The sequence below is a fragment of the Dama dama genome, chromosome 15 (genome assembly GCF_033118175.1).
Source record: "Dama dama isolate Ldn47 chromosome 15, ASM3311817v1, whole genome shotgun sequence".
NCBI classification, from domain to species: domain Eukaryota; kingdom Metazoa; phylum Chordata; class Mammalia; order Artiodactyla; family Cervidae; genus Dama; species Dama dama.
The window spans coordinates 31,696,665-31,707,347 of record NC_083695.1 but is presented as its reverse complement, the minus strand read 5'-3'; the positions used below and the strand labels follow the sequence as shown (position 1 = coordinate 31,707,347).

The window sequence follows — 10,683 nt, the reverse complement described above, 5'->3', positions numbered from 1 at the left end:
ATTTATGCCAACATACAATGTGCTCTTTTCAATGACTAAAAAATTAAAATTTTCAAGTTTTAATTTCTAAAACATGACAAGTATTTATAGCTGTAACACATAAAAGTTGTTGGAGTTCTCAATAATTTTTAAGAGTGTAAAGGGGTCCTGAAACTAAAAAGTATAAGATCAGTGACTTATGTTTTTACATGACACTTAATAATTAGCTGAACAGGTCATTTAGTTTTATATAGACAAATTTAGACTTTTTTTTTTCCTGGCTGGGCCACATGGCACGTGGAATCCTAGTTCCCCTACTAGGGATTGACCCTCGATCCCGCAGGAAGACTGGAAACTGGGAGTTTTAACCACTGGACAGCCAAGGAAGTCCCTAGACAAATTTTGACTAAAATCAGGATTGAATTTTACCAATTCTTAATAACTGATCTTTGTCCAACATTTATCTTTGTCCAACATTTATGTAAAAAACTTTCTTCTTATTCTGAGAAACACTTGACCGAGCTACCAGTTAAGATTCCATGAGCCCCCAAAGTGTTTTTTGATAGTAACCTATGACACAACTTGAAATGTCCATCTTCAGCCTGAATGGATGGGCTGCCTGAGAAGGATACCATGCTAAGTGCCTACTAGTAAACAGGGAAGGATGTCTTTATTAGATTTTTCATTTAACAGATAATAGGCTCTAAATAGAAAGAAATACAGAAAAGGCACCTTTTGATAGCTAAGCAGCAAATCAGCCAAAATTCCTAACTCCTGTGGCAAGCAGATCCAGAGGACAGCAGATTGAAGAAAACTGCTTAAGACGTCCTTGGTGATCTTTAGATTAGGTCTGTGCCAGCTCTAGCATTTGCTCATTACCTCGGGGTCTTAGCCTGCTATTGAATAAAAAGTTTTCATCAGCAGGATGGTTGTAAACAAACAGTGGGTTGCCTGTAAAGTGCGAGCACAGTGCTGTGAACACAATAATTTGTCGTTCTTAGGGTAGCGCGCAGGGACAGTCCTCTGAGAAGAAATGCAGAAAATAGTTGTTCTACCTACTTCACCGAGTCCAATGACATTAATAGTTCTATTTGTAGCTTTTTCTACAGCTTTAAGGAAATTTTTGAAGAAACTTTTCTTTAAAACTTCTCTCGCATCATAATCAAAATACTGTCATTCTGTTTCCACAGCAGAAGAGGGGACCCCTCTCCATCCTCAGTTCTGATAGGAACATCATGCTACTAGTAGATTAGTGACGAAACTCTTCAATAACATTAGTTTGCAAAGAGAACACGTAAAAAAAAAAAATCTAAGAGTAAAGGAACCGGTGAGGAAAGTTGAAAAAAACTTCAAAATCAGGAAATAGGCAAATTTTATCAGACACCTAAATCTAAAAGCAGCTCGAAAATAACAATTTCCAACTCACTGTGGTCCAATTCTCTTTTCACTGACTCCTTTTTGCTTAGCCAACACGAAAAAGGGTACCAACAAGGCGGGAACTGGCACAATATATCTCTTTTTTAATAGATTCCTATACTCCTTGTGTGTCGGGGAGCGCAGGCGATAGAGGTAGAAGGCGCAGATAAAAAACTAGAGAGCGTCTCAGGGACCGCCTACCTTCGCTCCTAAATACTGAGGGGGGCGGAGCCGAGGCTAGGGCGGGGCCCGGGGCCGGGGCGGAGTCCGGGCGGGGCGGGTTGCTTCCGGGCCTCTCCCCACCCCTTTTCCTCCGTGCTCCTCCCACACGTATTTCACCACGATCCCGAAAGGCCCAGCGGCTAGGCGAGTCACGTGAGAGTGGGTGGTGGAAGTGGAGGCTTGTCTTGGCTGTTTCTTCGTCTCTATGGTTTTCAGAGGTGGGCGGCTTTGACGGAGAAGCAACTGCAGCTCAGGCGTGGACGGGTGAGTCCTGGGACTGTGAAGGTTTGAGGACAGAGCCTTTCAGGGAGGACGAAAGGAAGGGGGATGCGAAACAGCTTTAGACACCAGACCTTTGGGGCCAGCCGATTGTCTGCTCTGGGGTCAGGCGACTTCTCTGGTCGAGCGGGACAGCTGTCTCCCCCTGATGTGTCCAGACTGGGGCTTGAGACCAGCCCTTAGTCCTGCCTGCTTCGCTTCCTCAGCTTTTCTTCACTTCACCCAGTCCCTTCTGCCTGTCCCGGGAGAACTTCTACTTCCGAGTTCCCAGCTGCAGGGTTCACTTGAGCGCCGACGTCCCTCTTCTCACAGGCGACCAGGGACCATCCTTGGCATCTGGGGATGTGGTTGGAAGTGGGTGGGAAGTTTATAGTTAGGTCTCTGATGAGGGGAAGTTTTAATCACTGAAATGAAAAAGGTGGAAATATAAATGGGGGACCTGAAGAGACAAAACAAAGTACAGGTTTCCTGGACCGTTCAGTTTTTATTTTCCCAGTGTCTTACCCATTCTCTCTCAAGTTTCCTTCTCACTATCCTATCCTAGCCCACAATACGGTGTTTTGAGAATGAGCCGGGCGTTATTGACTCCGTGTAAAAATGTTGGAAGAAGAGTTTAAACCGAACTATTTTTTAAGTTCCTACCTGTGTAGTATTACGGTTTCTTTATCTTCTCTTACAGATGCCTAAAAAAAAAAAAAGTATTGTGGATATTTGCAAGAATATGTAGAATAACCATTTTATAGTTAGGACTAGAGTAAAATAATTTATTCTCTTTGTGGTACTTGGAAAGACATATTTACTTTCTGTTTTATAAGTAGATGTGTCTGAATTTGGGGGCAGTTTCTTGGGTATACCTTTGTTTACCTTTATTTTATTTAGGTAAAATATTCCTTTGAGTCACAGGTGCACGTAATCTATCTAGCAGGAGAAAGGAGTGAAACAGCTTGGGGTTGATAGCTGTTGGAGAGTTTAGGTTTCATTGAACGATATGACAAATTAATAAAATGTCAGCATCTTGAGACTTAGGTGTTGGCCAGGTTGACCGTCCCATTATCTTCTTGGCGTTGCCTAAGGTATTGAGCTTCTTAAATATTGTCTCATCCTAAAAACTTTTTAGAACTCACTCACTTGTTTGTGAGAACGTGGCTCTGGCTTCTGGCTGCTCTGTGTCCTTTTAGTAGCTCAGTTATGTGGGACTCTTGGAGACCCCAGGGACTGTAGCTCACCAGGCTGTTATGTCCATAGGATTTTCCAGGCAAGATTACTGGAGGGAGTTGCCATTTCCTTCTCCAGGGGATCTTCCAGACCCAGGTATCTAACCTGTGTCTCCTGCATTGCTGGCGGATTCTTTACCGCTGAACCACATAGGAAGACCTCAGTGACCTTATTGAAGGTGATAAGACACAAGAAATGCTAACAAAAAGTAAAGATCCAGGGGCTGGTTGGGTACCTGGGGAGAAAAGGAAAATGACAGAAATTAATATGAGCAAGAGAACAGAAGAGTGTATTGCTATCTTCGTGTATAATCTAGAGAACATTTACTATGTTGCATAGACTTTGCATTCCCAAGAGGTGACTGTTGAGACTGACTTTCCTGTGTTTAACAATGGTATGTAATTTATCCTATAATGCAGTATTATGTAAAATAATAACTGAAAGACTTAATTGATCCTTCAGATTTTATATTATTCAGAAATATAGAACTGAGTAATTGACAAAGTTATTACACCTAATTTGGCCACTTTTTCCCTCTTGACCAATTTTTACAATGACTGCAACACTTGCTAAATGTTTACCAATTTTTTTCCACATGGAGTAGAGGGTTTTGTTTGGCCACATTGTGCGGCATGTGGGATCTTAGGTCCCCAGCCAGGGATGGAACCCGCGCCCCTTACATTGGAAGCATGGAGTCTTAACCACTGGACTGCCAGGGAAGTCCCTTGAGTATAATTTTTTTTACTATTTCCTTTAAAAGAGAACTAACTTTTAAAAAAGTTTATTCACAACTCCCCCCCCGCCACCCACCAGAAAGGAAAATAGCTTGATTTTATGCTAAGGGAAAAAGTTGATTCTTTTTAAGTAGATTTTTACTCACTTAAGTAAATTCTGAGAAAATTACAGATGCTTTTTAAGACATTAAATATTGCTGACTTAGAATAGTTGAGAAGAAAACACAGAGGTAGTATTTTTAAATATTTTATATTTCTTATTATAAAAGTAATATGTGTTTATTTTTGAAAAATAGAAACATTATAAGAAATACGACACTGAAACTTGAAATGCTAATTTATCTTTTCCCATGCCAACATGTAACCACTACTTCCTCTTGCTTTGGGTTGGGCATCAGTGTGGAAAAGTTGAGTTTGGGGTCAGACTCCCTGGGAAAGATGGCATTGAGAGTACTGGGCTTACATCCTATAACCTCAGAAACTCCAGAAGAGGGAAGACTTCCCTTTTTCTGATTCTATTATAATAGAATTCTGTTATAATAGCAAACTACTCTGTGGCCCTACTTGGGTCATTGCCCATCCTAGAGACAATCTCTGTGACCAGACAGATGGAATGCCTTGGGTGTTCAGAATTGGATCTTCTTCCCACTGTGGATTAGGATGGAGGGAGATACAGTTTAAAAGGACATGAATTAAGGGTAGGTGACCTATAGTTCCCAAAGGAAAATTGAAGTGTCATTTCCTGGAGAAGGGAGAAAGATTGCCGGACAGGTAGTAATAGCAGATGTCCACTAAAATAATTTTACATGTATTCTTAAAAATTAACTGCTTTCCTTTCCCAATATAAATTACTTTTTACAGTTTGCATGTTGATTTTTCCTTTTTAAAGTGTCTACTATTAATTTATAGAGCTTGAAATTTGAACTCTTTGAGTGCACCTATTTGTACTGTTATCACATGTATAAGTACCCATGCTCTGGAGTACTCAGATTTTCCAGCTTTAAATATATTGTATATTTGGCCAATTTGTTAAAATTGATTATTGGTAAGTATTTTTTGTTGTGTGTGAACTTGATTATATAAACTGCAGTTTATAAATAGTAAATAAATGTTTTAAATATTTAAGTATATGTAGTAAATATGAGTACATACTTGATTCTTTAATTATTTCATGTTCAAAAGTATGTGTAGAAACTACTTAATTTTGAGCATTGTTTAAAAAATAAATAATGATTGTCACTAATTGCTGTTACTGTTAACTTTAAAACTATAGTTAACATTAATGTTTTGTATCTTTATGGATTATTCTGATGACTCATTATATTTTAAGAGAAAATATAATTGATGCAACGTATTGTTTACTCCACTTTCTTGTTTTCATTTAGAATATGTTAGTAGCTCAATTCAGTGGACATTTGAACTTTATTTGCTAACACTGGTGGCACAGGCTTTAGTTTAGGCAGGCAGGTCTCTCTTCTAAAACTCAACTCCATCGCTTCTTGATGTTGAGCAAGTTACTTAATCTCTCAGAATTTGAGTTTATTTGCAAATGAAAATAGTAATATCTCATAGGGATTTTTTGAGGATTAATTAATATATGCCAAGTGCCTGGGATTTAGCAGGTTCTCATAAATGTGATGGTTGTGTTGTTTTTAAATTATTTATTTGGCTGTGCCAGGTCTCAGCTGTGGCATATGAGACCTTTTTTAGTTGTGGCACATGGAGTTTTAGTTGCAGCATGTGGAAACCAGTTCCCTGATCAGGGACCAAACCCAGGCCCCCTGCATCGGGATCACAGAGTCTAGGCTGCTGAACCACCAGGGAGTCCCTGAATGTGATTGTTAACAGTGACAATAACATAAAATAATGTCTAAAAAGAATTTATTTTCCCAACTTGAGAATGTTTAGCCCAGAGAGTTTAAAATATATAGACGTTGGAGGAATTAATTAGATTGTTCTTTATTCAGTTTGTCTGGATTTTAGCGGGTTTTAAATTCTATGTTGAATATATAGCAATAAACTAGAAAACTTTGTTTAAGCTACACAATTATTAGCAGACTGCCCAATATGTAAAAATTGCTTAGGCTCATACAGCTTCATATCAAAAAAAACCCAAAAACAACCCAATTGAAAAATGAGCATACTTAAATAGACATTTCTCCAAAGAAGATGCACAGATGGCTAACAGGCACATGAAAAAATGCTCGATATCACTAAGTATCAGAGAAATGCAAATCAAAACTACAATGAGGTATCACCTCACACCAGTCAGAATGGCCATCATTAAAAAGTTTAGCGAATTCCCTGGTGGTCCAGTGATTAGGACTCGGCTCTTTCACTGTTATGGGTCCAAGGTCAGTCCCTGGTCGGGGAACTAAGATCCTGCAAACTGTAGGACATGGCCAAAAAAAAAAAAAAAAAAAAAAAAATCTACAAATAAATACTGGAGAGGGTGTGGAGAAAAGGGAACCCTCCTACACTATCATTGGGGATGTAAATTGATACAACCACTGGAGAGAACAACATGGAGTTTCCTTAAATAACAAAGTAGAACTACCATATGATTCAGCAATCCCACTCCTGAATGCATGTCCGGAGAAAACTGTTAATTCAAAAAGATGCATGCACCCCAGTGTTCATAGCAACACTATTTATAATAGCCAAGACATGGAAGCAACCTAAATGTTCACTGATAGATGAATGGATAGGAAGATGTGGGATGTGTATGTATCGTGGAATATTTCTCAGCCATAAAAAAGAATGAAATAATGCCATTTGCTGCAACATGGATGGGCCTAGAGTTTATTGTATTAAGTGAAGTAGGACAGGGAAAGACAAGTATCACATGATACCATTTGTATGTGGAATCTAAAAAAAATGATACAGATGAACTTATTTATAAAGCAGAAATAGACATAGATAACAAACTTATGGTTACCAAAGGAGATAGTGAGGTGGTGGGGGGAGATAAATTAGGAGTTTGGGATTAACAGATACACACTAATATATAAAATAGATGAATATCAAGGACCTATATTCAGTAACTTATAGTGGGAAAGAATCTTAAAAAATATATTTATGTATAGCTGAATCACTTTGCTATACAATTGAAACTAACCCAACATTGTAAATCAACTATACTTAAATAAAAAAACACATAAAAATAAAGATTGCTTAATTCAAGTATAAGTGTCAGGATGGGGAAATGTATTGAGTAAATTTTACACAAACTCTGAGCTCAATAGAGGTCAGTAAGAGGAAGATAGTTTGTTACTTCACTATAGAAGGGGAGCTAGGCATTGAGCACCTTTGAAAGTTCAGAGCAGAATTTATGGTTACTTTAATAGCTACAAATGATAAAAATGGATTTGTTTTTATTTTAAAGGATAAGTTCAGGATAATACTCCTGCAGAAAAGTAATACTTTGAGAACATGATATATTGGACACCTGCAGGTGGAAGAGATAGCGGTTTAGAATGTTACCGGAAAAACCGAAAGAGGCAACTGTGGAACTGAACAACTGTGAGAAGTGATTGACATCAAATATCATTAATATGGGGTTGGGAGTTTAAATACTGCTGTACTGGGTGGAGAGGTGTTGGCCCTATTAATGAGAAAATAATCAGCCAGAGCTGGATTACCTTTTTTCCCCTTAAACTAACAGAGTAATCAGTTTTGTTTTTTGCAAATTGTAAAGATTCCTCGCCAACAATAATAAATTTAAGATAGGGTTACTGAGTATGAGAAAAAGGAAACTTCACGGTAATCTTTAAGAGATACATCCTTATCATTCATGTGAGGCATACAAGTAAGGTTTGCATTTTCTTTCAAAATGATTTTAAGTTTTAAATTGGTCATTTAAAACTTAAAATGCCTATCTTAATAATCTTGCTTGTTCAGAGTCAGACAGTTACTGATGTCTATTTATAAGCTCTACTAACCGTTCAGATTTTTCTTTTTAAAGTTTGTTCATTGGGGTTATTGGACTTAAACCAGCAAGCTAAAGTTTACCTTTTAAAAAACTAAACATCTGAAAGTTGTCCACTATCCTAGTAGGATTAAGTGAGCATTCTGTAACATGGCACATGAAGGGCATTAGAATCTAGCTGTAATATAACTTTATCTCTCTACCTTCTCTTCCTGTTCCTTCTCCCATGTTCTAGTCATAGTGAACTACTTTTTGTTCCCCATACGATCTGTGCCTTTTTGTGTCATTATGCCTTTTCTTGGGCTGTTTGTTGTACTGAGAATGCCTCTTCACCATCCTACCATCTTCCAACTGGTGAGTTATTATTCATCTTCAGATTAGATAAATGAGTTGTTCTTCAATTTGTGTATCTCCCTCCACTATCAGGTGGTTATTTGCCTTGGTGGTTCCCATAATATTTACTTTTAAAAAATACTCTTCTTATTTTGTGGTGCAGTTGTATGTATTTTCCTAGAGAATGAGTGATTCTTGATGCCGTAAACAAGGCTTATTCGCCATCATCTCCTGAACACTCAACAGAATACCTGTCTTATATACAAGCTCAGAACATGTTTGGTGAATAAATGAGTAATTACAATATTTTATCTGCTTTAAAAATCAGAGTAGAAGTAGGATATAATTTAATAGATTAAGTCTGCACTCTGTAACCTTTATCAGACTGATGCATTTAGAGAATTTACTTGGAGATTCCTAGAAAATTCTATCCGCACATTCTGCCACACATCAGTTACTTTCTTTCCTTAATATGTATCTAAGCACTGGAAAGAGAGAAATAAAACATTCCATTCATTAAGGAGCTCACAGTCTAGTGGTGGAGACAAACAGATGACTTATAATTAAATTTTATGATAATTAAAATTAAAAATCAGTTTTTTAGTTTTACTAGAGACATTTCAGATGCTCAGTAGCCACAAATAACTAATGGCTACTGTATTGAACACTGCAGATATGAAATATTTCTTTCATTCTGACATATTCTATTTGACAGAACTGTTGTGGAATACTATAAATACACTTAAATCTCCATTTCCTAGTTTCAGATGATAGTTCATTTTCATTTCAATCAAGTGCTTTCCTTGTTCAAATGAAACTTCCTTTTAGATTTGAAATTTGTGTTTTTAAAAATGATCAAGTAGATTCTATTGTAATGTGTTTCAAATAAAGCAACACTACTAATTTTCTCAGGCCTTTAATCTATGATAGCATTTGAATTAAGTAGTTTCATAATTTGATTTTCAACTTAAGGTTGATATCACTTGACTTTCTATCCTAATAATTCCTGAAATGGTAAGGATGCATAATGGTTAAGAGCAATGGCTCTGGGATCAGAGAAACCTCAGAGTTATTGAGGATCAAATAAGGCAATCAAAAGGATGATTCACATGGGGAGCTGGCAGGACAGTGGATGGGGCATGGAACACAGCAGTGAGATTTTTAATCAGGCTACTGATCACAGTAAACTGTGGAAAATTCTGAAAGAGATGGGAATACCAGACCACCTGACCTGCCTCTTGAGAAACCTGTATGCAGATCAGAAAGCAACAGTTAGAACTGGACATGGAACAGCAGACTGGTTCCAAATAGGAAAAGGAGTACGTCAAGGCTGTATATTGTCACCCTGCTTATTTAACTTACATGCAGAGTACATTGTGAGAAATGCTGGGCTGGAGGAAGCACAATCTGGAATCAAGATTGCAGGAAGAAATATCAATAACCTCAGATATGCAGATCACACCACCCTTATGGCAGAAAGTGAAGAGGAACTAAAGAGCCTCTTGATGAAAGTGAAAGAGGAGAGGGAAAAGTTGGCCAACTTTCAGAAAACTAGGATCATGGCATCCGGTCCCATCACTTCATGGCAAATAGATGGGGAAACAGAGGAAATAGCGGCTGACTTTATTTTTTGGGGCTCCAAAATCACTGCAGATGGTGATTGCAGCCATGAAATTAAAAGACACTTGCTCCTTGGAAGGAAAGTTATGACCAACCTAGACAGCATATTAAAAAGCAGAGACATTACTTTGCCAACAAAGGTCCGTCTAGTCAAGGCTATGGTTTTTCCAGTGGTCATGTATTGATGTGAGAGTTGGACTATAAAGAAGGCTGAGCACTGAAGAATTGATGCTTCTGAACTATGGTGTTGGAGAAGACTCTTGAGAGTCCCTTGGACTGCAAGGAGATTCAACCAGTCCATCCTAAAGGAGATCAGTCCTGGGTGTTCATTGGAGGGACTGATGTTGAAGCTGAAACTCCAGTACTTTGGCCACCTGATGCGAAGAGTTGACTCATTTGAAAAGACCCTGATGCTGGGCAAGATTGAGGGCAGGAGGAGAAGGGGACAACAGAGGATCAGATGGTTGGATGGCATCACCAACTTGATGGACATGGGTTTGGGTGGACTCCGGGAGTTGGTGATGGACAGGGAGGCCTGGCATGCTGTGGTTCATGGGGTCACAAAGAGTTGGACACAACTGAGCGACTGAACTGAACTGAACTCAGAAGTGCACACAATTTAAAACTTTTGAATAGTTTATTTCTGGAATTTTGCATTTAATATTCTTGGATCAGTGTTGACCATGGGTAACTGAAACCACAAAGAGCCAAACTGCAAGTAAATGGGGACTTGTGTACTCAGAACAGTTTTGCCTCAGTAGTGAGGTAAATTAGCTTTAAACTAAATACTGCTCTGGCCTAGCCTAAAAAATTTAAAAGCAAGACTTGAAACAGTCAAACTCCTCCAAATAACTTATTCATGTCCCAGAACTAAGCTCAAGAATAGGTTCAGGAATACAAAAATATCCAGCACCCAAAAATGTAAAATTCACAGTGTCTGGCATCCAATCAGAAATT

At 38.2% G+C, this 10,683-nt stretch overlaps 1 protein-coding gene across 1 annotated transcript in view; it reads left to right on the top strand.

Moving 5' to 3' along the window:
• The first annotated feature begins 1,739 nt into the window (after nt 1-1,739).
• The window catches only part of MICU1 (mitochondrial calcium uptake 1), a 217,089-nt gene continuing 208,145 nt past the window's right edge, over nt 1,740-10,683 (top strand). Inside the window, exon 1 of the mRNA XM_061161769.1 lies at nt 1,740-1,881. The gene's annotated coding sequence lies outside the window, so the exon portion shown is untranslated. The remainder of the gene's footprint in view (nt 1,882-10,683) is intronic.